Source organism: Uloborus diversus, chromosome 1 (genome assembly GCF_026930045.1).
Source record: "Uloborus diversus isolate 005 chromosome 1, Udiv.v.3.1, whole genome shotgun sequence".
NCBI lineage: Eukaryota > Metazoa > Arthropoda > Arachnida > Araneae > Uloboridae > Uloborus > Uloborus diversus.
This window is the reverse complement of record NC_072731.1, coordinates 203,091,608-203,117,726: the sequence shown is the minus strand read 5'-3', so window position 1 is coordinate 203,117,726 and position 26,119 is coordinate 203,091,608. Positions and strand designations below refer to the sequence as shown.

The following is a 26,119-nucleotide window of genomic DNA, read 5'->3' as shown; positions in this document are numbered from 1 at the left end:
AGTGATACTGCACTTAAAAAGTAAATTTTGAAGGTTTTGTAATTTTTTAGATTTTATCCTCCAGTTTTGAGGGAAATGAATTTTAAAAGTATACATGTCTTGTCACTTTTCTAGCTATCTATTGATATACAGTAGTTTTATGAAACTTTCTTAAAATTTAAGGTAAACAAGAGAAAGCTACTTAGGACACTATGACCCAAATTAACTAGCGAGACTTGACCCAAAGAATAATTTGATGTTTTTTAAATGAATTTTCGTTTTTGAAGAGCTAAAATATTGTAATTTAGACCATAATGATTTGCTTTTATTTAAGCAATAACTTTAATATTGTGAATATGAAGGGGGAGGTTTTTTTACTTAAAGAATAACTAAAATATTTTGGTCTAATAAATTGTTTTTATTTGACAAGTATAAGGTTTATTCAAATGAAACCAGGTCAATGCGTCTAACTTCACATTAGACGTTAGACGATGCCACGTAACTGCATGTATGGAGATATCATATATTGGTAGAGTGACTGGCGCATGCGCAACGTTTCATGTTGCACAGTGACAGTAACGCCGAAGAGAAGGTGGTTACACAAGTTGTCGTCCACTACGATACAGGTCCGTTTTTGACCACAAGAGCCCACTCAGGCAGAGGGACCCACTGCTTGTCGAATTCCTGAAAAGGGGAACCACCATCAATGCCCAGCGTTATCAAGCAACTTTACAGAGCTTTAGACGAGCCATTAAGTCGAAACGGCCAGGCATGTTGTCCAAAGGCGTCCACATACTGCCAATGTGGTGAAGACGACATTGCAGTAGTTTCGGTGGGAAACGCTGGAGCTGGAACGTCCGCCGTGCACCCTTTCACCGTGCAGACCTTTCACTGTGTGACTTTCATGTTTTTGGACATCTAAAACAAGCTATTCGCAGACGACACTGGTTGGGACTGGGTTCGTCCTGGATCAGATAGCAACCTACTAGCTTCTTCAAAGATATAATTGACCGCCTAGTGTTGCAATAGGATAAATGTGCCAACAGTTTTGGTGACTAATTTTGAGCTTATAAAATCGTAACCGTTAGATTTAGGCTAGTGACCACGTTTCGTTTGAATGCCTCTTAGCCTCTTATAACTAAAATACTAATGACCTTTAAGGCAAATGATTTGTTTCTTAATAAAATGACTGAAATATTGTTTTGGTCTTGACTGATAAAGTTTTGAATTAGACGTCTGCTTTTTTTGCTGATGTACAATGAGATAATTTAAAAAAAAAATCTGTAACACTTCGCCTGAAGAGTGAACATTTGTTCATTTACTTCGAGTAGCACTTATTAAACCAAAAACACAATCAAATGGGCGTTTTTGATTTCAATATCTTTGAGTCTTCTTAAATTCATGCGGGGGGTCATGTCTCCCCAGCTCTACGGGCAATTTACAGATTTGCAGATGTGATGAACATAATTTGTTAGTACTTTTTCTACTTAGAATCATGCTATTATTTTTAGCCATAATAATGCGCAAAATGGCAAGCTATTTATTATGTTTTTTATTTCGTTCTAAGTATTCTACAAAAAAAAAAAAAAAGAAAGACAAAAAAAAAAAAAAAAAAAAACAGAAATTGAGTCAAATCTCCCTAGTTTCCCCTACCAAGTTCCATAGCAGTTTCTCATTGGTCTTGAATTGTCCGATGTACTTCAATTCATTTAGAAACTTATTTTTAACTTTCAATGGTACGGGATTTCGAACTTGCAGCAAGTTTTATTCGTCAATAAAACATTTTGAAAACATTTGACTGTACCAATTAAAAATTCAATTTCCAAATTTAAAATTCGATATCTAAGAGAGTGAAAAATAGTTTTTTAAGTGAATTGAAGAACATGGGACAATCCAATTCCCAAGAGATACTGCTATTGAACTTTGTAACCGTTAGATGTGAGCTCTTTTGTCGTTGACACCGACTACCCCTATACCTTTGTCAACAAATGGTATATATCGGAACAAATTAGAGACAAGCTGATTTTTTGCCAGTTGTTATTATGGAGTATTTTCTTAAAAGCCCCCGCTCCTTTCCTTTGAGCTCTCCGCTCCGGGCCTCCACCCAAAAGAATAAAATTATGATGTTCAAACTAATGCTTATATCTTCATTTAATATTATTCGAATATTTTAAACGTGACATGTTTTTATTCCTCATAACTTGTAAACGATATATTACTTTTGTCATCAAATTTACTTCTTTTTACAGATTTGGCTGGTTTGTAGTGTAGTTATGCTCTTATAGTTAAGCGTAGTTTGTAGGGTAATTAAGCGTTAAAAGAAGTAAAATGTTTTTTTTTTTTTTTTTTGGCATTGAAATGACATGCATATGGTCGCCATTTTCAAGACGCAGAATTAATAATATTTTAAACAGGTCGGATTTAATGTAAATTAAAGTGAATCTAGTACATGGTTCAACACAGCCTGGTTCAACATAGTCTTTTACGAAACGTATCTTAACTCAAAGTTCTAAGAATTTAAGTACATGTAAATACAAAAAAAAAAAAAGTCTTAGCTAGGGCTGGGCGATATACCGATGTATCGCTATATATCGATATATAACTATTACCACGGTAACGATATTTAGATTTCCATCCGTCCGATATATCGGTTGAAACAGAAATAAGGGACATAATTACGGAGAAATTGAAATACTGACTCAAAAATACATAACATTTTACAGTTCTGTATGATGAATGAGGGCTTTAAATTTGCAGAAATTAACTGCATTCTTCAATCAGTTATTTTATTTCTAATTATAATACAAGGGAAAATTAACTACAGGGCCGCCGAAGATCAAGGTGGATCCATTGTCAGAGTGGTCACGGGATCCCATCCCCCTAAAAAGTTATTTTAGGGGCCCTTCTAAGGACCGTGTCCCTAGTTTCTGACAAGGCTGATATGGCCTCTCATGGGGCCTGAGAAGTGAATGCGTGTTGGTTAAAAAAGCATCTTAATGCAACAATTAAAAATGAACCAGGTATAGCGGTATCAACAAGGTTCATAATTCTAACTAAACGTAAACCATTGATCTTACGCTGAATAAAAGGTTTGCGAAATATACTGAACAGACATGGTTGTATTAAAAAAGAAATGAAAAACGAAAAAAACCTAATGAGATTAAATAAAATACACCGCCAGCTCAATTATTTCCATTCGAGCTGTCGTATCAAAAAGAACGCAACTCATTACTAAATGAAAATAGTAGCTTTATATATTTTTGATATTATCATAATAAGAGGGAAATTTTTTTATTCCGATCATAACACGGTAATCCAATTTTAAAGCGTTATCTCTATCAGCCCTGATTTGAACTTCTCGCCAGACATTACTGTTAATGCGCGGACATAGTGTTTTTTGTGAAAGTTGTACGCATTAACATTAATGCGCGAACATAGTATTTTTTGTGAAAGTTGTACGCATTAACGTTAATGCGATGACATAGTGCTGTTTGTGAAAGTTGTACGCATTAACGAAGAGGGAATTGAGTTTTACCATTCACGGGCATAAGTTTTTTCTGAAAGTTCTACGCATTTTCGGAAGAGTAATAAGTAACATGATTGAAAAAGCTGAGCTTGTCGATTGTTAACATTTATTGGATCGTTTACCAAGATTCTCTAAGACCGTCAGATGAAGATAAAAAGTAAGTACAATTTTTAAGCATTTTTTATTTACTAATGTGATATAAATGAATAAATAATATACATAATTCGTGGATTTTAAAAATTATGAAAATTTCATTGAAATAAAAAAAAATTTAAATTTATTTAAAAGCGCCAAAATGAGAATATTACTGCATTAATTTTGATAATATTCAGATTTTTTCAAAAAAAAAAAAAAAAGATAAAGAAAGAAATTTTTTTATTTTAATTTTTCCCCCGAAAATATTTAAATTACATATCAAATTGCAGTGCATTTATAGCTGCATTCTTTAAAGATTTATTATTAGTATTTTACTTAATCTTACTCAACTAAAAAGTAAAAAGTCTTAAAGCAAAAGTTATTAAGACATCAATACGAAATATAGTTCAAAGTACATTCAAATTATTGAGACTGCTAAAATTGAAAGATTTAAACAAAATATTGAATTGAATATTTAAAACTTTTTCGTTGCGAAGCATTTTTGTCATGCATTGAGCTATAACATTGAGCACGCCTTCCTCCCCCCCCCCCCTTCAGAAAAGTTTTGAATTAGAGAAATAATATTATAGTTTGGAAATGTTTTTTGTTGCTTTCCGATCCTATGCACCCCTCCCCCCAAGGATATATCGATGTATCGAAAATATCGATATTTGGAGCGATATATCGCGGTATTAAAATTCTGATATCGCCCAGTCCTAGTCATAGCAATAAATCAACGCTACTCCTAATAGGAAAGGAATCACTGCATACAATGTCGAATGACCAAATCAATGCCTCAAAGTTCCGAAAATTTCATTGGTTCAGCAATTTTTAAATAATTGACAATACCGTTCCCCCATCTTGTGATACAAAATATTGGGGGTTAGGTATTAGTTAATAGCACGGTTACTTTTTACTAACCTCCCATATTGGATTTACAAATAGTTTACCGGGTGAAGCAACATAAATTTGAAAGAAAAAAAAACGTTTTCTCACCTTTCATAATAAAAGATGCAATTTGTATGAAAGTGGGTGTTTTAAGGCCTCTCAGTAACTTTGTACTCGAAGTTAACGTTTTTCTAGCTCTAATACAAAAAAAAAATGTAAAAAAGAGAGAGAGAGAGAGAAAAAAAAAGGGAAGAGAAAGAAAACGATGAGATAAAAAGGTTGCAGAAAGAAAGCGTAAAGCAAAATATTTGTTTTTAGATTGTCAGTAATGTGTGAAAAAAAAAAAAAGAAAAAGTAAAAAAGAAAGACGAATTGTCCTTTTGAAATCTGGGACTGAAATAACATAAATTACATTTTTTGTTGTTTTTGCATTTATTTCAATTTATTCCACTTTAAAAAATGTTAATAGAATTTGTTTTTTGATATTCCATCGTTTGATGTTGTCGTGTACCAGCTAGGCTGGCAATTTAGAATTCATTGCTTTACTTTTCAACTGAACCGTGATTTGTGGCGAAGTCCGACTTCTACAGTGGACACATGCCATAGGGTAAACGACTCCAGGGACCTCCCCATCACAGCAGACTCCTCCGACATGTAGACAAGAGGTGGGCTCTATAACGCTTCATTCTAATAATTAGACATCTTAATATCATCTCCCGTTCCGATTCGTGTAGAGTTATCGGCAAAGAATCATTAATCAACATTTTTTTTTTGTTTATCGAAGCCGGTATCAAATAATAAGAAAACTAATCCAACTCATACACTGCAAAAAACCTAGTATTTCTTACATTTTACCCACGTATCAGTAAATGAGAGCAAAATATACAATTGTCTCAAATCCATTCTCTCCTTATTCTTCAAGAACGGCGATTTTTTTCCCATCACAACATAAATGAGCACTGGGGAAATGTATATCCTAACAACATTCGATATCTTGGGTTAGAAGATCCCCACGTGACAATACTCGAATAATGTGTTTTGTCAGATCCAGGACCAGACAAAACTTATTTGGTAGAAATTGTTTCGGAGGAAAGAGTCAGGCTGCAAAAGGAAGCAATTACTCGGCCGAGAAATGTGATATTTATTGAGTTGAAATTTCATATATATATATATATATATATATATATATATATATATATATATATATATATATATATATATATATATATATATATATATATATATATATATATATATATATATATATATATATATATATATATATATATATATATATATATATATATATATATATATATATATATATTTGGGTGGTCCAAAATGATATAAAACAAACAAATGTTTAATATGTTTATCTCCATGTTGCTATTCTCATTTCACTAAGCAAACTAAATTACCAAACCGAAGTCTGGAAGAACTGGTAAATTTGTAAAGGTCGTTGAAAATTGAGTGTTTTTTTTTTTTTTTTAAGTTTGTCTTTCTCCTTTGTAAAAGTTTACTGATCACTAGTTATTTTAAAATAAATACTTTAAGTGTTACAATTTATTAAAACCATTGCTTGATATCGTAAACACATCCTTCTCTAAGTTCTAATGTAGTAAAAAATAAGCTCAAGTCGCTGACAACGGTGGCCATTGATGTAACTAAATCCTTGTAAACAAAAAGAAAATGTATTATGACGTTTGTAAATGTAAAATACTTTTCCACAATATTTATGTACTAAGTATATCCTTAGAAAAATTATTTCACCAAAATATTGGTGTTTTAGTATAAAAACCACTTGCAAAGAACTACAATAGCTTTATTATTTGCTAAACCTTCGCGACGCCTAAATATTGACCAGCTAACTGTTTTTAGTTCTACAATGCTAATTGTGCAGTAATGTATAAATAACGATTTATGATTTTTTGCTTCATGTATTCAAAACAAATACAAACTTTTTAAAGAAAAAAGCTAGAGTATTTTTTAAAAGTAGTTTATTCTATTAATTTTCATAAAAAGTTATAAAATGGTACATTACAATTTAATCTTGGTGCAAACAGACAGAAAAGTGGAAGTCTGTGACAGAATTGTGACATCAGAAAAGTTCCCAAATTGTTACGTCAAACAAGGGTCATGGTGTTTATGATAAATCATGCAGCTTTAGTGCAATCTTGCTGCAGTAGTTATTTTACGACCGGACTTCAAAAAAGAAGTCATTGCAATGTCATTTTGTGACGTGGACTGATGTTTGTAAATATCTGCAACCTTTTGATGTTTTTTACTAGTGACGTTCACGTCACTTATCCCTTTTGTGAACTTAACGCAACATACACATACGGGTCCAATTTTAGCCACATTATCCTTTTAGGATATTTTCGTATTTTGTTGAATTTTTAAATAACATGCATTACAGATCAAGTAACAGTAAGCAGTTTTGAAGCTACATATACGCCCAAACCTGTTTCTATGCGGTCTTTTTTTATGCGATTTTTTTTGTGTGATATTTTTTTTTTTTTGTGAGAGTTTTTTTTGTGCGGTATATTAAAATGTTAATCAGATTGGGATTTAATACCCTAAATTATTTTTAAAACGAGTGGGAGGTAGTACCTTCAAGTGACGACATAGGCACTATTGATGGGAAGTCACTGTGCCCTTCCAAAAATTTCCTTACTTGGGGAAAATTGTCTGACTACCCGGCAAAAATTATCATTACTTCGTTTTTGATTTCCTTTAAAGATTACAATTTTGTAAGTTTTTTGGATATTTTCTATGGGAGACTTTTTCTATGCGGTCCCTATCCACCGCATAAAAAAATATTTTTTAACTGTGCTGTGAAAACAGCTTTTTATAGCTACTCGTGAAGTTTCGAACAATTTTTTTATGCGATTTTTTTTATGCGGTCTATATCCACCGCATAAAAACAGTTTTGGGTGTATTTGTAACAAATTGGAAATACGTCTCTCATGGCTTTAAAGATTTATTTTTAAATGCAAAAAAGTGAGATCATGCATCTTGAAATCATCTGACAAAAACAAACAGGTGAAACAACAGCCAGTTGAAATAGTAAAATTAGCAGATTAACAAAACAACGAAACAAACTGAAAACTCCTACCAAAATTTAATGCATATTTTCTGTCAAGAAAAAACTGATAAGCTATAAAATGTTCAAAAATTTCTTTTAGCTAAAATCAAATAAAGAAACTAGCAATTAATTTCATGTTGACAACAAATATGTAAAATATTTGTTGCTACGCTTAAAGAATGGCGGAAACAAGAGAATAAGGCAAAAACTGCTCCAACATCTTAGGAAATGAACAACAACTTCAAAACAAACTAACACTGATTTTCCTACATTGTAGCACAATGATAATTATTCCTTTCTCATGGATAACTAATATTTTTGACAAAAAAATGACATATAAGGGACATCATTCAATTCTAACATCCATGTATTACTTTCAATGTTCAACCTTAATTGAAATATTCTTACAACGGTGTGTGACTATAAAGTTGTATTTCGAGAAGGAATACAATAATGGATTAAGTAGTTTAAAGTGTAACGTTGAGAGGCAATATTAATAATTTGCATTTAAATGAATATGAGACAAGTAATTGTTTCAAAACATTATATTCATTTCCAGAGCATTTATTCATTTACACGGAAAATGCTGTTCTCATGGGAAGCATATATAAATGAGAATTCTTCCAGAAGGAGCATTCGTAGCTCGCAAGAAATATGAGATCCGTTCTTCCGCAGAAAAGTAATGAATTCTGCCACGTGTAGTTCCAGGCAAAACCTATTTGCGGGGAGCGTTGCGAGATACAAAAAGAATTGGACAACTTCGACCAAGTGCTCCATGATTTATACGACACATTATTTCGTACAATGTCATTCATGTCACTCAGGAATAACCTACAACCATACATTGTATGGATATGGTTGGCTGAAATGTGTACACTGAACTTTTATTACGAATTCCAGCACGTACTGAAACTCTTGAAAAGTGTGCAAAGTATTCCACTTTGTAATGTTAAATAGAATATTTATACAATGTTGTTGAAAATGCAAGTGTATCATTATAATGCATTTAAATATGCGCGAAATAGAAGATAATGTTTTACAGAGAATATGCAAAAGAAAAAAAAAGGTCTTTATTATTATTATTATTCATGTAATTGAACGAAAATACGCAAATGTGTACATTGCGAGGAAATATACGAGTAAATATCGACCCTTTCAAAAAAAAAACATAAATATTTAAATTTCAATTGTATAGTTTGAAAATGCATGCGATTAAAATATATCATGTGTTTTCCAGTTGAAAAGTGCAAGAAATAAAATGTAAAAAAGATTTTAAAAAAAAAAAGAGAAACCAATCATCAACCTGCTGTTGATAATGAATAATGTATTTTTAAACTTTTATACTAAACAAGTAAAAAATTGGCTTTTTAATAGATCTACAGGTTTTGCTTGGGCATGTACCATGATTGTTTTACTGTCAAGTGTCATCTAAATATTAGTCCAAATCTAAAGTGTTATTCGGCGAATTCTTGGTATGTCCCACAAGGGTTTAGAGAAGGTAGGTACAGGTAACGCCTTAAGCAAGCGATAAAATGTGTCAGAATGCACTAAAAATGAGTGAAACTTAAAATAGTACTCCACCTCAGTTTTAGAATTTTTTGTCACATGAGCTATCAAGGCTCAAATTGTATATCTGAGAGGTTTTGTTCAAAGCTACTTTGAACAGAAACCTTTCCAATATATCTTACAATCAATCTAGCAGCGTATTTTAACTATCATTGAAGAAGCGTAATAGCAAAACAAACCTCATGCATAGCAAAGTAAAGGACAAGGTTTTTTTTTTCTTAATTGACTTTTAAACGCTTACCAGACGTCAAAGTGAATCAGCAAAATATTAGTAAAAAAATACTCACCAGGAAACATCACGAGTTCAGTAATCATGAAAAAAGTTAAAAATGGTCGCATTCGAAAGAGTATCTTTAGAAAAAAATTTGACCCAAATATTGTGTGCCCTCGTCCTTTTGTTTTTGAGATATGGGGGGTCAAAGTCTGTCGAAATCTTACGAAAATTCGCCAAATTTAAAGACTTGGCAAGAAATGGAAAATACCACGTGATTTCATCGCCTGCGTCTAGCAAGACTCATTTCCATTTCTGGTCATCTGCAAAGCGCGTAAACGATGTTTCGAATTAACCCTTTACTTGTGTGGGTAAAATTAAAAAGTAACTATGAAGCCTGTGAAATGGAAACTAGAGAGCTTTATCCAGAGGAGCTACAACTTTATAACGAAATTGAACGTAGGATTTAACTTTGTAATCGTGATAATAATGCATTTCAGAATTTAAGTGCATTTCAAGTGTGTTTTACTTAACTAATTTAAGTTTGTACTCTTGTAATGAAATGTGTTGTAAGTAATTAATAATTATGTACGAGAATTAATATGAATAAGTAAAAAAAAACATGCTTATTAAAGCTTATATATTGAAAATAAAAACCTCCATTTTATTTTCAATTATTAATGTTGAAAGAACATGATCATGGATTGTAGTATCCCAGCTCTTATTTATTTTTTCAAAAGTTATTATCATTCATGAAGTTTTATTGTCTGACCACTGCTAGCGAAAATGTTTAATTTAAAATCGAAAAAAATAATAATTAAAAAAAAAAAGAAAACAACGGATAGTAAATGTCAAAAATTTGCACAGCAAAACTAACGATGTCGGAAATTACTTCATAACAGATTCTTATCAAAAACTTTATAGTCGACGTTCATTACAACAACCCCTGTAGTTCGAAAAAGTCTGTCACTGCAACTGAAAGTCGCTATAACGTAAATGCACATCATATTGCATGTTATTTAGTCATTTTTAAAAATACTGAAGTCACTTTTACCAATTACGTTTCACGTTAAAAGGGAATTCAAATACGAGCAAAATAAAAATTAATACAGTTTTTTTTTTTATTATTTGACTCGTTAAAGGGTTTACACATAACTTGAAAGCGATACACATAACGAAAAACACACTGGAAATAACTGACAGAAATCGTTTTTTTTTTAATTTGAGAACATGGTTTGAAATCTTTAAAAATGTCGTTTTCTTCGTATTTAGATACTGTTGAAGACTTCAGATTTACGACTTTTCAAAAAAAAAAAAAAAAGGACTTTAAAGTGTGTTTACCGTTTCTCTACGGTTATCATATTTTTTTCAAAACAATTTCATCATCGAATAAACTCTTTCAGTGGAAATATTTCACCCGCAGAAGCATAAAAGTTTTAAACATCAGTTTTTTAACAGACAGTCTTAAAAATACAAATTCCATTGTTTTTACAATAAAATAAAACAAATATTTCGGGCTGTGGCGTTTTCCCCTATACAGTTGCACGTTAATATCCCGGAACACAAGCCCCTAAAAATTTCAATGGCGCAGTCTGTGCCACGACACCCCGCGCCATGGTAGTCACCCCAAGTAAAGAATTAATGCGATATTTCTCACGCGCTTTGGTGGTGACCAAATATGGAAGTGATACGTCTTGTCAGATGCATATGTTGAATTCGCGCCGTACCTTCCATTTCTGAACAAAACTCGCTAAATTTGGCGACTTTACTAAAAATTTCGGCAATTTTTAAGACATCATATTTCGATAACGTGGTCACGAGGGCACGTACTTTCAGTGCCATAAACATGTTTTCCAATGCTCTTTCGAATGCCACCAATTCGGAATTTTTTTGAATTTCCTTGATCGTGATGTTTCCTGGTCAGTGAATAATCATATGCGTAAATTGCATTGAAAATCAGTTTTCAATAAGAATGTAAAAATTGTGAGATGAATTTGAAAATTGGAGGTATTTGAGCAAGATTATGGCCACATTCCACTTTGAGCTGTTGAAACTAAAAAAGGCAATGTGCACCTGAAACGGCGTCGCAGCTGAAATGCCTCCTTTTGTGGTCTTCTGGGAATAGATCTAACTAGGGACACATGAATGCGACAAATTTCGAAATAATGCTACAAAAATCTGCGAAATTTATAATATTTTCTCGTATAAAAGTTTTAAATGGCAAGTGTGTAGTTTTACTTTTTCGTATTAAATTATACGAAAGTGTTTCCAAAAGTGTTTTTATCACTTTTTTAAAATACTCTTTGCGATAGAGGAAAGCTTAATAGCTTTACTCAATAGCACGTCAACTTATTGCTAAGCAAAAGCAAAAGTGAATTTGTTTTCTGGATTTCAAAAAAAAAAATGTTTTATGAAAGAACATAACAATAAAAATACATACCACAAATCCAGCACTTCACATCGGAAACTTTAAATATAAGAAAGCAGTGAGGCAGTAGCGTTACGTTAGCGTTATAAATTCCAAAATTTTTTTAAAATAGTCGACGTATTCTTCACGGTACGTAACTTCAGAAGATAGTACCACAAAGAAAACTTCGAATCTATAAAAATAAGAAAAAAAATATATCTATGCTCGTCAGAGCTTATTTCGGAAAATCGCTAGAATTTTTGCAAGTGCTTCTTTTTTTTCAGTGAAAGCAAATTCAATATTTGTATTCAAACGGGAAAAAGAATGTGTATAGAAGAAAACCTTTCTATCGAGTGCAAAAGTTCAAGATCAGTTTATTAATGGTTTGACATGGCTGTTTGACTTGCAAAGGGGCATCGAATGGAGTTGACAGTATAGTGTTTTTCGATGACATTGTAAAAGATGAAAGTCTTTTTAATAAATTTTGATTCACCTATATGAAATGCGTTTTCCTTCCAAACAATATCTCTAGCTGTCGATATGCCCTTGAGTAGCTGAAGGGTAGACTGTACCGAATTACCTGGTATTTCATAAAATAAAGATATATCGTCGCCTCAGAGAAACAGTAGGACATCTTAGTGAACGGGACTAGATGCCTTACTGTTGATCTTTGGCGACGATGTTTCAAATGATATTTTTTCGTTATTTATTAAATCTCGATTAAAGAATATTGTGTACGCAATTGGGGTTTTTACTTTTACGCTACTACACCCAACATTTTTATTGTACTTAACTGTATCCGCTAATTAAATGTTATGTTATCTAAATACACGGTAAATTCCAAACTTCGAACACCCTCACTAATCTACAGATAAATGACGTAAAATAGTGCGAGGAAGAATTTAATTTCAGATAAGTTTTAAGTCTATACAACGAGTACGAGAGAGGGCGAACCTACAACAGTACCGCTGGGTGGCACGCGACACGTGTTTCCAGATAAATATTTTTTTTTTTTTCACTTACATGTACCTGCAAACATTTTTTAAAAAGAAGGAAAAACCTGCTGCAAGAATGGCAATAAATTTTTGCAGGATAAAAAGATAACAAGTGTTCTCTCCTCCCAGAAATCTAAAGTCTTTTGCAGAGATAATTTTTCTGAGGAAGTTCGTGAATAGGATAAGTAAAAAAAAAAAGAGACTAAAAACGAAATTTGTAATTTTTGCAAAGTTTCGGTTCAGGTTCCTTAGATTCGAATGTGAATATAGTGTACGTTAGAATGTATGTTTGTAATCATTATAGGAGGTAAGTACTCCATTCCTGGGTTGGAGCAAATAATTTACGATCCTCAGAGTGCAAGTTTGCTGTGTTCTTTACAGTTACTGAAACATTGTTTTTTAAATTTCTTCTCATTAAAAAACACTTAGCAGAGAAACATGCAAATAACGTAATAATGAAGAAAGTTCAAATAGGAAGCAATTCGAATAGCATATTGAGGCATTTGTTGTCACCTAAATTAGATGCCTTTCACGCAATCCAGATATAAGGTCTAGAAGTTTATCGACATTTTAAGAAAAAAGACACATTTTCGGACTTGACGATAAATAATAGACACCACGTGATTCTCGGTCTACATAAGGCAGACTCTTTTTTATTATTACACAATGCTGGTTTGTGTTTCCTGGTTATACTTGATGCAACTTGTTTTTTTTTTCAACAAAAATGTTAAGACAGTAAGTCCTTAAAGAGCTATGTTGATGTTTTGGTTCAATTCAATGAAACATTTATTGGCAGGATCTTTTTAATTTCAACATTCAGGGAAAAAATGCAGCTTAATTTAAGAGCTCATCTAACCTTAATAGATGATCTTAAAGTGACAATTTTAAAAACGTGGGCTACCAAAATTTGGCAGTGGAATTGTTAAAATTCACGAAAAAGGCATGCTGGTCAAAAGATTTTTAAACTTTATGATGCGTTAAAACAACTGAAGTGTTAAAGCTTTTGCATTGTACCCAAAAATCATTAAACGTCAATCTTGAAAAATTGAACAGTTTTCCAAATTCTTATGACCATGAAAAAAATTGCAACAACACTTATAACAATGTTTAAGGTGTCATACGCTTGTGAGCGGCTGTTTCCATTAATGAGTTCAATGAAGTCGTGGAAACCACATTGGTTCAGATTGAATGAATAATTTGTTAAAAAACATAATAACGTTAAAATTTCAAAACAAAATGCAACAAAAATTGCGATTTTAATTTTCACTTGTGCATTTTAAATGTTATTAAGATTTTAGCTTTAACAGTAGGCGTTTTTTTTATTTGCAACGGCTAATAAAGGTCATCAACAGTTGTTTTACTCATCGGAATTTAATATGCACTGTTTTTCAATTTTTAAATGTAGTATTTGCATGTGATACCAAATGAGAATTTTAAGAAAAGTATATTAAGTGTAAAAGAAATGGTACATAGCAATTTCAAGTAGAAAAATAATTTTTTTAACACAATATTTAGAATAGCATTAATACATCTAACTTTTCATGCTTTAAAAAAATTAAATCATCTAAAAATAACTACTTTTGTGTTATTTTTCATCACAAAAGAGAATTTGTCCTTCAAAACACTTTTCTACACAAGATTTTAAATTTAAAGGTATAATTTTTTTTATTAAATTTAAACTTGTTACAAGACAATAACTAAGTAGTAGATATAATCAAAAAATAAAGTTGCTTAAAACGGAAGCAGGGTTTCATTAAAAAAAAATTATTTAAACACTTTACATCAGAAGATAATGAAACTTAAGCTGATTGGTTGCGATAGTTGGAAAAGGTTCCTCATCTCTGACTTATGAAAATATTCTAACAACCAATTTAATTTAACCTACCCAACAATTTAAAGTTATTCAGAAACCCGAATAACAAAAAAAAAAAAAAAAAAAAATAGTGTGCTTTAAGTAGTATAAATACAAAAAAAAAAAAAAACCTTAAAAAAAGTATAGTTTAAGGGAAAAAAGACTTCTTAATTGCTAACTAGTTTTTTACTGTGTACTAACGAAGATCATTGTATTGCAAAAGGACACTTTGTAAATTATTTATAAATACATTCACTACGAGAAAAAGTTTTATTTTTACCAAACGATGAAGTTTTTTTTAACTTAGAAAAACGACCTTATTGCAATATAAATATAAATTCAGTATTTACCTTGAAGTCATGCATAGGCATATGTGGTTTTTCTGATGAACACAGCAAAATGGACTTAACATCAGCGGACAACAGAAGTTTGTTACAAACATCATCTGCTGTTAAATTACTGATGTCGATATGTCGTGTTTGTTGAGATCCTGAAAAAAAAAAAAAAAAAACATTACAACATTACAACAACAAAATCTATTAATGTATTAATGTTAAATTAATTAACGTTATTTGTAGTATATTAAAAAATAAAACATTACTTGTCAAACGTCTTGAATAACCTAAACATAATTATGTTCAAAAGTGAATTATGTAACTTGGTGAATCAGGGATCAGGAATCAGGTGAATTAACCTGAGCGTGAAACTTTTTTACAAAAGTGAACTTTTGTAAAAAAGTTTCACGCTCATTTATTTTTCAATCCTAAATCATAAATGGCTTAAGCAGCACAGTTGCATGTTTAGAAATATTGTAGAGCATCTGTCAGTGTACCAGTAGTTTATTGATATCCAATCTAATTTTGACTAATATGCAGTCTTTTATAACATCTAAGAGGTAAATTTACACTGCATTAACATCAAAACAACCAGTAAATGGTATTTTAGCATTTAACAAATAAACATTATTATTTTACAACAATTTAGCGAATAATATAAATGATTTAAAGAAGTTAAATTCTTTTTACCTGTTATAATGGAGTACCTATGCATTTCGTAGCTTTTTCTATTTTATTTGGAAGATCAAGACATCCGCTTGTGCGCTTCCAGGACTACTGTTGCTCTTTTCCCCTTATTTTCTCCGTAGATTTTAAGTTTGTGTTATAACTTTGAATAACGTGAGAAATAGGATGTAAAAATTTGTATTTTAATAAAAATAGTACAATATTGGACAATGAAAAACAAGTTTCTGAGCATTTATGAGATGTTTGTTTCTAGTTCAGTTCATATTTGAATAGTGTAAAATTTTACACAGCAAAATTTAGGATCAGGAATAACTTGATTGGAGGTTACTGTGACTTCCACTAAAAAATCCCTATTCGGCAAATTTTGCTCTACGATTCGGCAAGTTTAGAGTCACTATTTGCAATATTGCATTCTTTAAAATAACTCAATTTTTTTTTTTCATTAGCTAGAATGTGTTTGCTTGCATTTTATCCTTTAGCACAATTCAGAGTTTTATTCGGGGTGAAGGAGAATTTTCTCCTCTCTCGTGAACATTCAATTTCAGGGTGATTCTGTGCAAGATAGGAGATCAAATATTTAAATTATTTCAAACTAGCAATCAAAAGTAGCATCAAAATAGTAAATGCATAATTTTGACATTCTATAATCATATGTGCAAAATGTTGACAGCTTACTTTATGAAATAAAAATTAAGAAACTGATATTTTAAGCTTTCCGGCAGAGCTCAGCATTAGACCTTCTCACTTTCTTTTGAAACCTGTTAGAATATTGCTTATTTTTGTCTCAAATACGCATGTCAATAACGTTATATCTTCTTTCAGAAACCTTTACGCTTCCTCAAACGTGATATTTGAATGTATATGTAACATTGTCTGTAATCTGTTGATTAGAGTATTATGTAATAGTTAACCGGGTGTATGTTTGAAACTGCACACAAATTAAAATGAACTAAAAATATGAAGTGATACAAAAAAAATCCATATGGTTCAAAATTACTGAAAAGGACTGTATTGATACAAGTTAAACAATGGAAATACAAGATTTCCGAACAGTCGTTGAAACAATTGTTGAATAACTCATAGAATATCAACAAACTTTCATGCGAATATGCGGCTTGCACAAGAGTAATTCACTGGTTCACGAATACTTTTGTGCTCATTTGTGTCAGATTGTTTAGCACTGCTAGTATTAAAGATTTGAAGAAACAAATTTCCTAAGTAGCTCAAACTGGTCCACAGACCATAATGGCTAAAGCACGAAATGAAGTTAAGAACCGTTTAGAAGTGATTTGAGCCAAAGACGGTTCGCACATTGAGCTCTAGTAATGAAAGGAACTGCTTTCTGTTCACTAAAATGATTTAGAAACTCAAATTACATGCAGACCAGACCAAGATATACCAGATTATACCAGACATAAGAACGAAACTGCAGTCTCTGGATTTTATAACCGGGATGTCTGGTATACTGCATGTAGTTCTGCCTTAGTCCTGGCTTAGGGGCGGTAACTTACTAACAAATACCTCATATTGCGTTTGTTTTTTTCTTACGGTAACGGTACAGTTCCATTTTTAAACATAGTACGTAAGCTTCTTTTTAAATTGTATTTGTTTATTTTGACTTTTCTTTGCAATGTCATAAAATATTTGAGAACCTCTAAAGTATTATTGCGCAAACAACATATTCATACGAAAATTTGTTGATTTTTTAAATGCGACAGAATCATTTCAGAAATACATTCTTTATTCAATGAAAATAAATTGAAATATATATTTCTTTAAAACACCTCATTCTCTTTCACATAGTTTGATGCTTTGTAATCACAATCCATAAATTTTAAATTGAAAAAAGAAAAATACCTCATTTTGATGAAAGTTAAAACGGATAATCTATAAATTTCGTTTAAAAATGGTCAGAAAAGTGAATACTGGGGAAATTGTTCACCAACTCTAAACCTTACATTCACAATATGATACATCAAAGAAAGGATGCACAGATGCATGAAAATGACTACCTATAAACGTGGCGAAGCTATTAGTTTTATCTGTTGAATGTTGAAATGGAAAGAGAAAAAAACGAAATTCCTCCCGGACGAAAAGATGCACCAGTGACTCGAGAAAAAAAGTTTTTGCATATTAAAGATTCAGAATCGCCGATAAATATCCATTACAGATTTATTTATGAGACTGAATCCTATTTGTTTGAAAAAGATTCATGACTTAAAAGCTTTTTACGTAGTTGAGACACTTTAAAAAATGAAATAAATCAGACTGCCTACAACAATGTAACAAACCCATGTTAAGAAGTTAACTCATTTTAGATAACAGAAGCAAAAATGGATTTTCTGATGTGGGTATTTTAAAGAACGATTCCCAGATGTACAATGCCTTTTTCGCCAAAAAGAAGACAGTTTTATAGCATATGCAAATCTAGATGGAAATATTTAAATTATTTCCTGGGCATTGCTTTGTTTTTTATGTTACGATGACACTGTCAAAAAAGTTTTCTGGAAAATTTACGATTCTATCCATTAATTTTCAGTTGTCAAGAAAGAGCAAAAATAATTATTTTTCCGCCTTTAGTAGTGCAATTCAAGTTTAATGTATAAGTTAATTGCAAACACTTGTAAAGATACTTAGAAAACGACGCATATTTTCCCTTCGCGAAGACGCAGAGTGGAAAGTTTATGTGTACCTAGTATGCCTACGTTTTTAAGTGATACATTTAGTTTTACCCTACTGTACCCCTTCTGTTTTTTTTTCTGCAACTTAGAAAGTTTCGACAATATGTTTATTTATTTACTTATTTAAGTTATTTTTGTTACTAACCATTAAACACCATTATTCTTCTTTGCGATTCTATGGATTATAGCACAAATTATTTTTGTCCTCGCTCAAAATATTAATAAATAAATTGTTTTAAACTAAAGACCATATTTTCAAGTTCTATAGTAAATTATTAGTTCAAATACTTTATTTTAAGAAAAATCTTTGATTTTAATTTTAATTTTTATTACCATTCACCAAGATAAATCAATTTTATTAAAAACGTTATTTTAAGTTCGACAAAATTCACGCTATTTAAGATGATTGTATAAATTTAACAATAACTTTGAGATAAATTTTCCCTCTTTTGAAATAAAATATAATTTACTGGTGTCGAAAAAAAACATCAGTTTGTCTCACAAATTTAATGGAACGTAATCTGATACTCGCCATTTGCTATACACAATGTTTATCACAGCGATTCACCAAGTCCCATAAATAAGAACATGTTTATCGAATCAGAACATTATTGAAATCTAGAAGAGGGAGCTATAAAGCGTTTTGCTTCGCAGAATTCCATTCACTACATGGCGACATAAATTCCTTCAGTCTATAAAAAGCCCAATATGGCAATAATAAATCAAAATGCGGAGACTAAGCTTTAATATGTCAAGTTTTTTTTTTTTTTTTTTTTTTTTTGTACATATTTTTTTTTTCTTTTTACTTCATACATGCGAAAGTACACGTTCATGTGCATTTGTTCTGTAAAAAAGTGAAAAATGTTTATGAGCAACAGGTTGAATCTTGTTGCAGAAATTATAAACATATTTTAAGTTTTTTTTCCAAGTGCATCATACTACTATGAACTTAAAATATCGTGCCCTAGAACACAATTAAATAAGAAAGGGGCATTTTTTTATAAAATAAATAACTATACAGAAAATAAGATTTAAAAAAAAGCCCGTTTTAAAACTATCAAGAAGGGAAAATGTATTCCGCCTATCAGAATAGAATTAATATTATGAGTATAACGAAACCACTCAAATATTAGTACAAATAAATGCTGTAAAAAGAGTTAAAAACTCAGTAAACTGCTATTTCGAGGCTACGAAATCAAGCTTTATTTTCTGTACAAAAAGGATAATGGAATCGTTTCCAAAATTTCAAAAGTATTTTTTTTTCTAAAAGAGCATGCTTAAAAACATAGGATCTGATCATTTTTTATATAATTCGTTTGAGTTTAATATTTAAAAAAAAATACTTAAATCGGTGAGCTTTCATCGTTTACATTTCTTGGCGATGACATCGCAAACGATGAAATGCCATTCTGTTTTGCCACTCACAGAGCTAAATATTTAATTCGCATCTTTACTCACGTGTATTGGCAACGATATGGTTGACAGCAAGCGTAGAGTGCAATTTTTATTTGACGCTTGATTATCATAACGTGGAAACGTAGTAGAAAGATGCGCCAAAAATCACCATTTGTGACGTCATAAAGACCACGCCTTGTTTGAAAAATCGGACATTTAAAAAAATTAATTAAAAAAACTGCTGGGAAAATGTAAGTGTTTTCTGGGCCCTTTTTTTTTTGCTCATTCTATCCATTTCAATGACTGAAAGTAGTACTTTTGACTGAAGAAACCCAAACGCAGACCTAGGAACCAAGTGTTGATACGCAAATTCATTAATATTCTTGCCAAACATAATGCTTTAATTGCAAATGACTTATCAAATTTTTACTACATCACTGTAAAATAGATTACACACAACACAAAATCCAAGATTTTTTTTTTAGTAATAATTAAACATAAGACATCATGCATAACCGAATGATGTGTGCAAAATTTATTTTCCGATATTACGTAACTAAAGTTAGGTAAGTTTACGCGTACTGGCAGCACATAAGACTATTAATGTATGTGTCAGAATAACTCTTATTTATATGATAAGTTATAAACAACACTCTAAAACTTTATAGAAATGTGTATGAAAATAATGTTATGCATGATTTAAGTGAAATTACTCTTGAATATTTAATCTACAATTTTTAATACAAATTTTTCTTTATTTGTAAAATTGTACTTGTTTTTTTATAGCGCGAAATATTATTAAACGGTGACATACACGCACAATTTCGAAATAAATTTTTGCTGCTTTTAAACACATTTAAGTTCGTAAGATTATCCGTACTTTAGGGTGCAAAGAAAACTATGTTTTAAGAAGAATTACATTCGGTTAGGTTTGAAAATAGCAATAGAATCTCAGAAACAAACAAAAACAGAAATTTCTTAAACTGACATTGACTTAAGAACGGCTGGCTAACCTCCAAGTCAGGAAACCTGCTCTGTAGACGCTATAAAGCTACGTGCTTGAAATCTACTTAGACTGCTTACACTTTGATCTGCAAAGTAATTCTTCCAATTACATTCAGGCAGCAGAAAACGATTCTTTTTTAAAAGGTCAGTGAATTTCAATTGTGAATATTAATATAAAATCATACTAGTCACATATATGCCGACTTACAATTCTTGCATTTGGAAATTTAAAACTCATTCTAATTTTCTAAATTATCGGTTTTCAATTTCCGTTTGCGTGCATCAAATTTAAAATAGGCACCTCGTATCAAATTCTACAACAGGAGGGAGGACTTAGCGCACATTAATGCATACTATTTCTTTTATACAAAATACATTTTAAAATATCTACTGCTACATTGCTCTTTTCAAAGACAGAAGTGACAATGAGGTGGTTCCCTTCAGTCAAAAGTACTATTTTTAGTCATTGAACTTGATAGAATGAGCACAAAAAATTACATGGAACCAGAAAATACTTTGATTATCCCAACAGTTTTTTTTTTTTAATTAATTTTTTTAAATGTCCGATTTTTCAAACAAGGGATGGCCTTTATGACGTCACAAATGATGCAATTTGGCGCATCTTTCTACTAGTTTCCACGTTGTGGTAATCAATAAGCGAATTAAAATTGCACTCTACGCTTGCTATCAACCATATCGTTCGTTGCCAATACACGTGAGTAGAGATGCGAATTAAATATTTTGTTCTGTGAATGGCAACATTGAATGGCATTTCACCATTTTTGATATCATTTGACAGAAGTGTAAACAATAAAAGCGCACCGATTCAAGTAATTAAAAAAAAAAATTAAACTTAAATAAATTATTTCCAAAATGGTCAGATCCTATGTTTTTAAGCATGTTCTTTCAGGAAAAAATACTTTTAAAATTTTGGAAACAACCCCATTGTCCCTCTTACTCCTCTATTTATTAGAAATCTGTGATACTTTTTTTTTACCTTTCTCATACAATATTTATTTAATATTTTTTCCTTCATTTTGAGAATGAGTAATTCTCATGACTACTAAAAAGAAGTTGTCTTAAAAAATACTTAAAGCAAAAACATGTTAACAACAATAAAGCAAAGTTTAATCTTAAAAACCTGCTGTTGTTAAATAAGTTCAGATATTGTTTAATAAAATAGGTAGTAATTTAAGTAAAAAAAAAAATGCGAGAAGACAAATATCTTACTTTCTGGAGTAGTTCTGTTTGACCTTTTTCTTATTCCACAAATGAAAAGAATGCAACACAGTAGCACAGAAACAATTCCACCAGCTGCAGCAATGAACCACCATAGCTTCAGCCTTTGCATTCTTCCAGGAACACCACCATCTCGAGAAGATATAGAAGTGGTAGCTACATCTGGTGTTACACCTAGTCAAAAGTCAGAAAACGCATGTAATAATTTTTCTTTCTATGCTATAAATTTTATATGTTATTAACAAGCGAAAAAGTGAAAACTTTTGTAGCAGAATTGGCAGCTTTTTAAAGCTGAAGAACCTTTTAAAGCCGCAGATACATTATTTTTAATGTTCTGCGTCCAGTTATTGGTCAAAGTCGTTTTAGAATATAAAGATAACTAACTACAGGCGCCACTCGTATAACACGGTACTTGTATAACACGGTTTTAAAATTACACGGCACCAAATATGCGATTATTATAACACGGTTTCGATATTATACGGTACCAAATTTGCGATTATTATAACAAGGTTTCGATATTACACGGTACCAAATTTGCGATTATTATAACACGGTTTCGATATTACACGGAACGAAACTTGAATAAAATACTTTATGGTTTTGATATAACACGAAAGTAATGTTTAAAAAAATGGAATTTCATTTTTAATATATTCTCTTAATGTTTGATATTAACTCTTATAAGTTTTTACTTTGTTTTTATGAAACTTTGTTTCGATATAACACGGTACACATCCATTAATTCACATTATTTCTAAGTCTTGTATAACACGGTTTCGATAAAACACGAAACGTCGTTTCGATACAACACGACGGATATTGATATAATTTTTACTACGTACATGATTAATTAATGTAAAAAATAAGTTAAAAATTTATAAAAACAAGTCTCGCATAACACGGTTTCGATACAACAAACTACACGGAACGAATCAATAATGTTATAGGAGGGACACCTGCACACACAGAAGATAAAATGTTTATGATACCATACATTAGGGAGGAGTGAAAGAAACGAAATTAAGAAATATGTAACTCCTAGGAGCGGAAAAGTTACTTGTTATCAAACCTGTTTATCAAACAAATTTTCAGCCAAATCAAATATGTTCAACTGCCCGTTTGACTTTCAATTTTTAGTATTTAGCCTGATTTTCCACCAAAATGGCGAAAATGGAATGATTAAATATAATTATTTCATGTACAGTTAGTTGAATAATCTTAGTATTAGCAAAATGACCAAATGTGCACATCGCACATACTCTGCTTGCTCTGGCTTTCCCTTTCTCTACGTTCACTGCCATCAACTGCGTTGTTTCTTTTAGATCTAGTGGGTTATATTTTTCTGTTTAAGTAGTTTATATAGTTTGAATTATTTCGAACTATTGAGTTATTTCTTCATAGGAAAATGAAGAAGCTTTTTTTACGCATATGCAACTATGAAGGAAAAAAAAAACAGCATAACTATAAGTCAAGATTCATAATTTTTTAGAACTTAAATTTCATTTTCTATTCATTTCTGCATTGGGTACATATATGTATATACCAAAATAAATACATCGATCTCAAATTTCGCATTGGAATTTCTACTTTTTTTACGATAGAGTGAGATATTTACGCTAATTTTCCCAGCTTTTAAACAAAGGTCAAACGTTAAATAACTAATTTCTCAGTAAACTATGACATCCGAAGGCAACAAATTTTGCTATCTTAATTTATCTCAATCGTGCAGTCTGTAAAAATAAATTAAATTACAAGGAACAAACATTACACGGATTCACTTGCAATATGCAACATAACGACGTTTACTAGAGTACGATTCTTAAAAACAAATCGATTTCCCGCTATCGGAAAACAGATTTTAGAACATTCCCAAAAAGACTATTACTGTAACGAAGGTGGAGGATCAGAGTTTAATTGCTTAGGATGAAACAGATGTTTCTGCTGGCTAATAGATTGAATAATGTTTCCGAGGTGCATGAGAGTATCTAATGAAAACTAATGAACCTGCAGCGATTTATTGCAATTAGGTGAAAATTGAAGTTGCTTGTTGGGATTTAGGGCTTTATGGCTGAAGCAGTCAAACAACAATTTCTTCCTATGTATGTTTTAGTGTTTGGTCATTATAAAGTCTAGTCTAAAGTTCTAAGTTGTAAATTAAAATAAATGGCTTTATCTGTGTGTTAGTAATAAACGGGGAGGAAGTTATTTAATTGGTTTTTGAATTTAGCTTATTAACATGAAAATTCTGACGGGTAAAATTATCTAAAAATCTTTTTCAGCAGCAACACGGCAAAATTAAACATTTAATTTATCACTGGGAGAAGCAATATTTTCTGCAACTGTTTTTACTGATAACTTTTAAAACTTTGCATACAGGTATAGAAGAACTAGTAAATTTTCCTCTTCATAAAAAAGAAAAAAAGAAAGAAAGAAAGAAAATGGGAAACGGATATTGTTAATTTTTTTTCTGCATAATTGAACACCGATACGTGAGCAATATTTGATGTTAAATAGTACTCAAATCAGTAACATGCAGAAACCAAACAACTATTTATTAACTCATCGTGCTGGTACGGTACAGCGGCAACGTTTCTTTGATATCAGTCATTAGTCAAACATTTCCTACTGTATGACCACCATGGTTGTCCGATCTTTTACCTAGCGGTGGGGATTTCTTAACGATGCTGTGTATCTAGGACATGTTCCCGATATCTCAATTTTAAAAACTCAAATAATGTTACAAATGGGAGAAATTGAAACTTTAAAAACTCGAATAATGTTACAAGTGAGATAAATTGAATCGGATGCGTAGAAAATATTATGTATTGTATTCAGTTGTAGGAATTTCTCGAAGGCGGTCTTAACCCGTAACAGGGGAGGAGGAAGAGTAGGACGCAAGAGGGGACGTGAGTTCTCAGAGACTGCTCAATTTACATTTTTTTTTAAAAGTCGTTTAGTTAAGATACATTCCTGTAATTTCCCTTAGATGTTCCTTGAACTTTTATTAGTACGGGAAAAAAATATTTTTGAATTTCGAATATACCTTTTCCGAGATAATTTTGCTAGAGTCGATTTTTCGAGAAAATCACAGACTGCAGTAAATAAATAACTACTTGTAATAAAAAATGAAGCTATAATTTATTAAGGATTTCATTTTAGTTGTTTAATATATACAAACATTTTAGTACCAGAAAATTGATTATATCACCTTACGGGAAAATTTTGACAGACTTTTAACTATTAGCATTTCGCGTCGTATTTCGAGGAATAATTAACCTTCTTAATCTAGAACGCTTTGCATCTCTTCCACGTAACACGGATAAGATAATATATCTATATCCGCGGTTCTAACGTTATGAGCCTTTTGTCTAATACTGCGGATAACTGTAACACCGATGGGGAGGGCGGTTCCACAGACCGCTTCAAAAGAATGCAATGAAATTTAAACCGAAAGCACAATCCTAAAGATACTGATAAGCAAGGGGGGTGTTCAAGGTCACAAAACAAAAAGCTATTGAGAAAAACCATTCAAGTGGACTAAAAATGAAACAAGGGTAACTGAATAAACTTTTGAGCGGTCTTATGAGACCGCACCTCCCCTGTTAAGGGTTAATTGGAACTCATTTGTAAGTAAAAGTCAGCCGGTTGGGAGTAAAATTAATGCAAATCATGTCAGTTAGCATTTAATCCGTTAATATTCACAGTAGTTTTCATTTTCAACTCTAAAATTTCCCTGATAGTGTTTTTCGGTCCTGTTTCAGAAATTGAAATCCCGTCGTCTACTATGTACGACCATGAATTGTGGCAATATTTCGTCAAATTCTTTACTCGCTAGATGGTTTTGAACATTTAAAATTATTTTGCAACCCCCCTGTAAGTATGACAAATATCAATGCGGCCCACAAGAGGTTATATAGTAAATAGTTGGTTCTCGGTTAAAATAAAGTTGAAGATCAATGCTCCAAACCAGAATGTTCGAGAAATATAAATGGAAAACTATGCCATTAAAATCATCAACTGGCGTTCGAGTTGGCACTATTTTTTGTGACGCGAAGCCAAATCCCTCACCAAACTTGGTGGGACATTTCAATTTTTATCGCCAAATTAGGCGGCTTATCCTTAAGGCTATG

The 26,119-nt window shown here is 31.4% G+C and overlaps 1 pseudogene; it reads right to left on the bottom strand.

The window, feature by feature from the left end:
• The window catches only part of LOC129234138 (nephrin-like), a 356,279-nt pseudogene that overhangs the window by 25,074 nt on the left and 305,086 nt on the right, over positions 1 to 26,119 (bottom strand).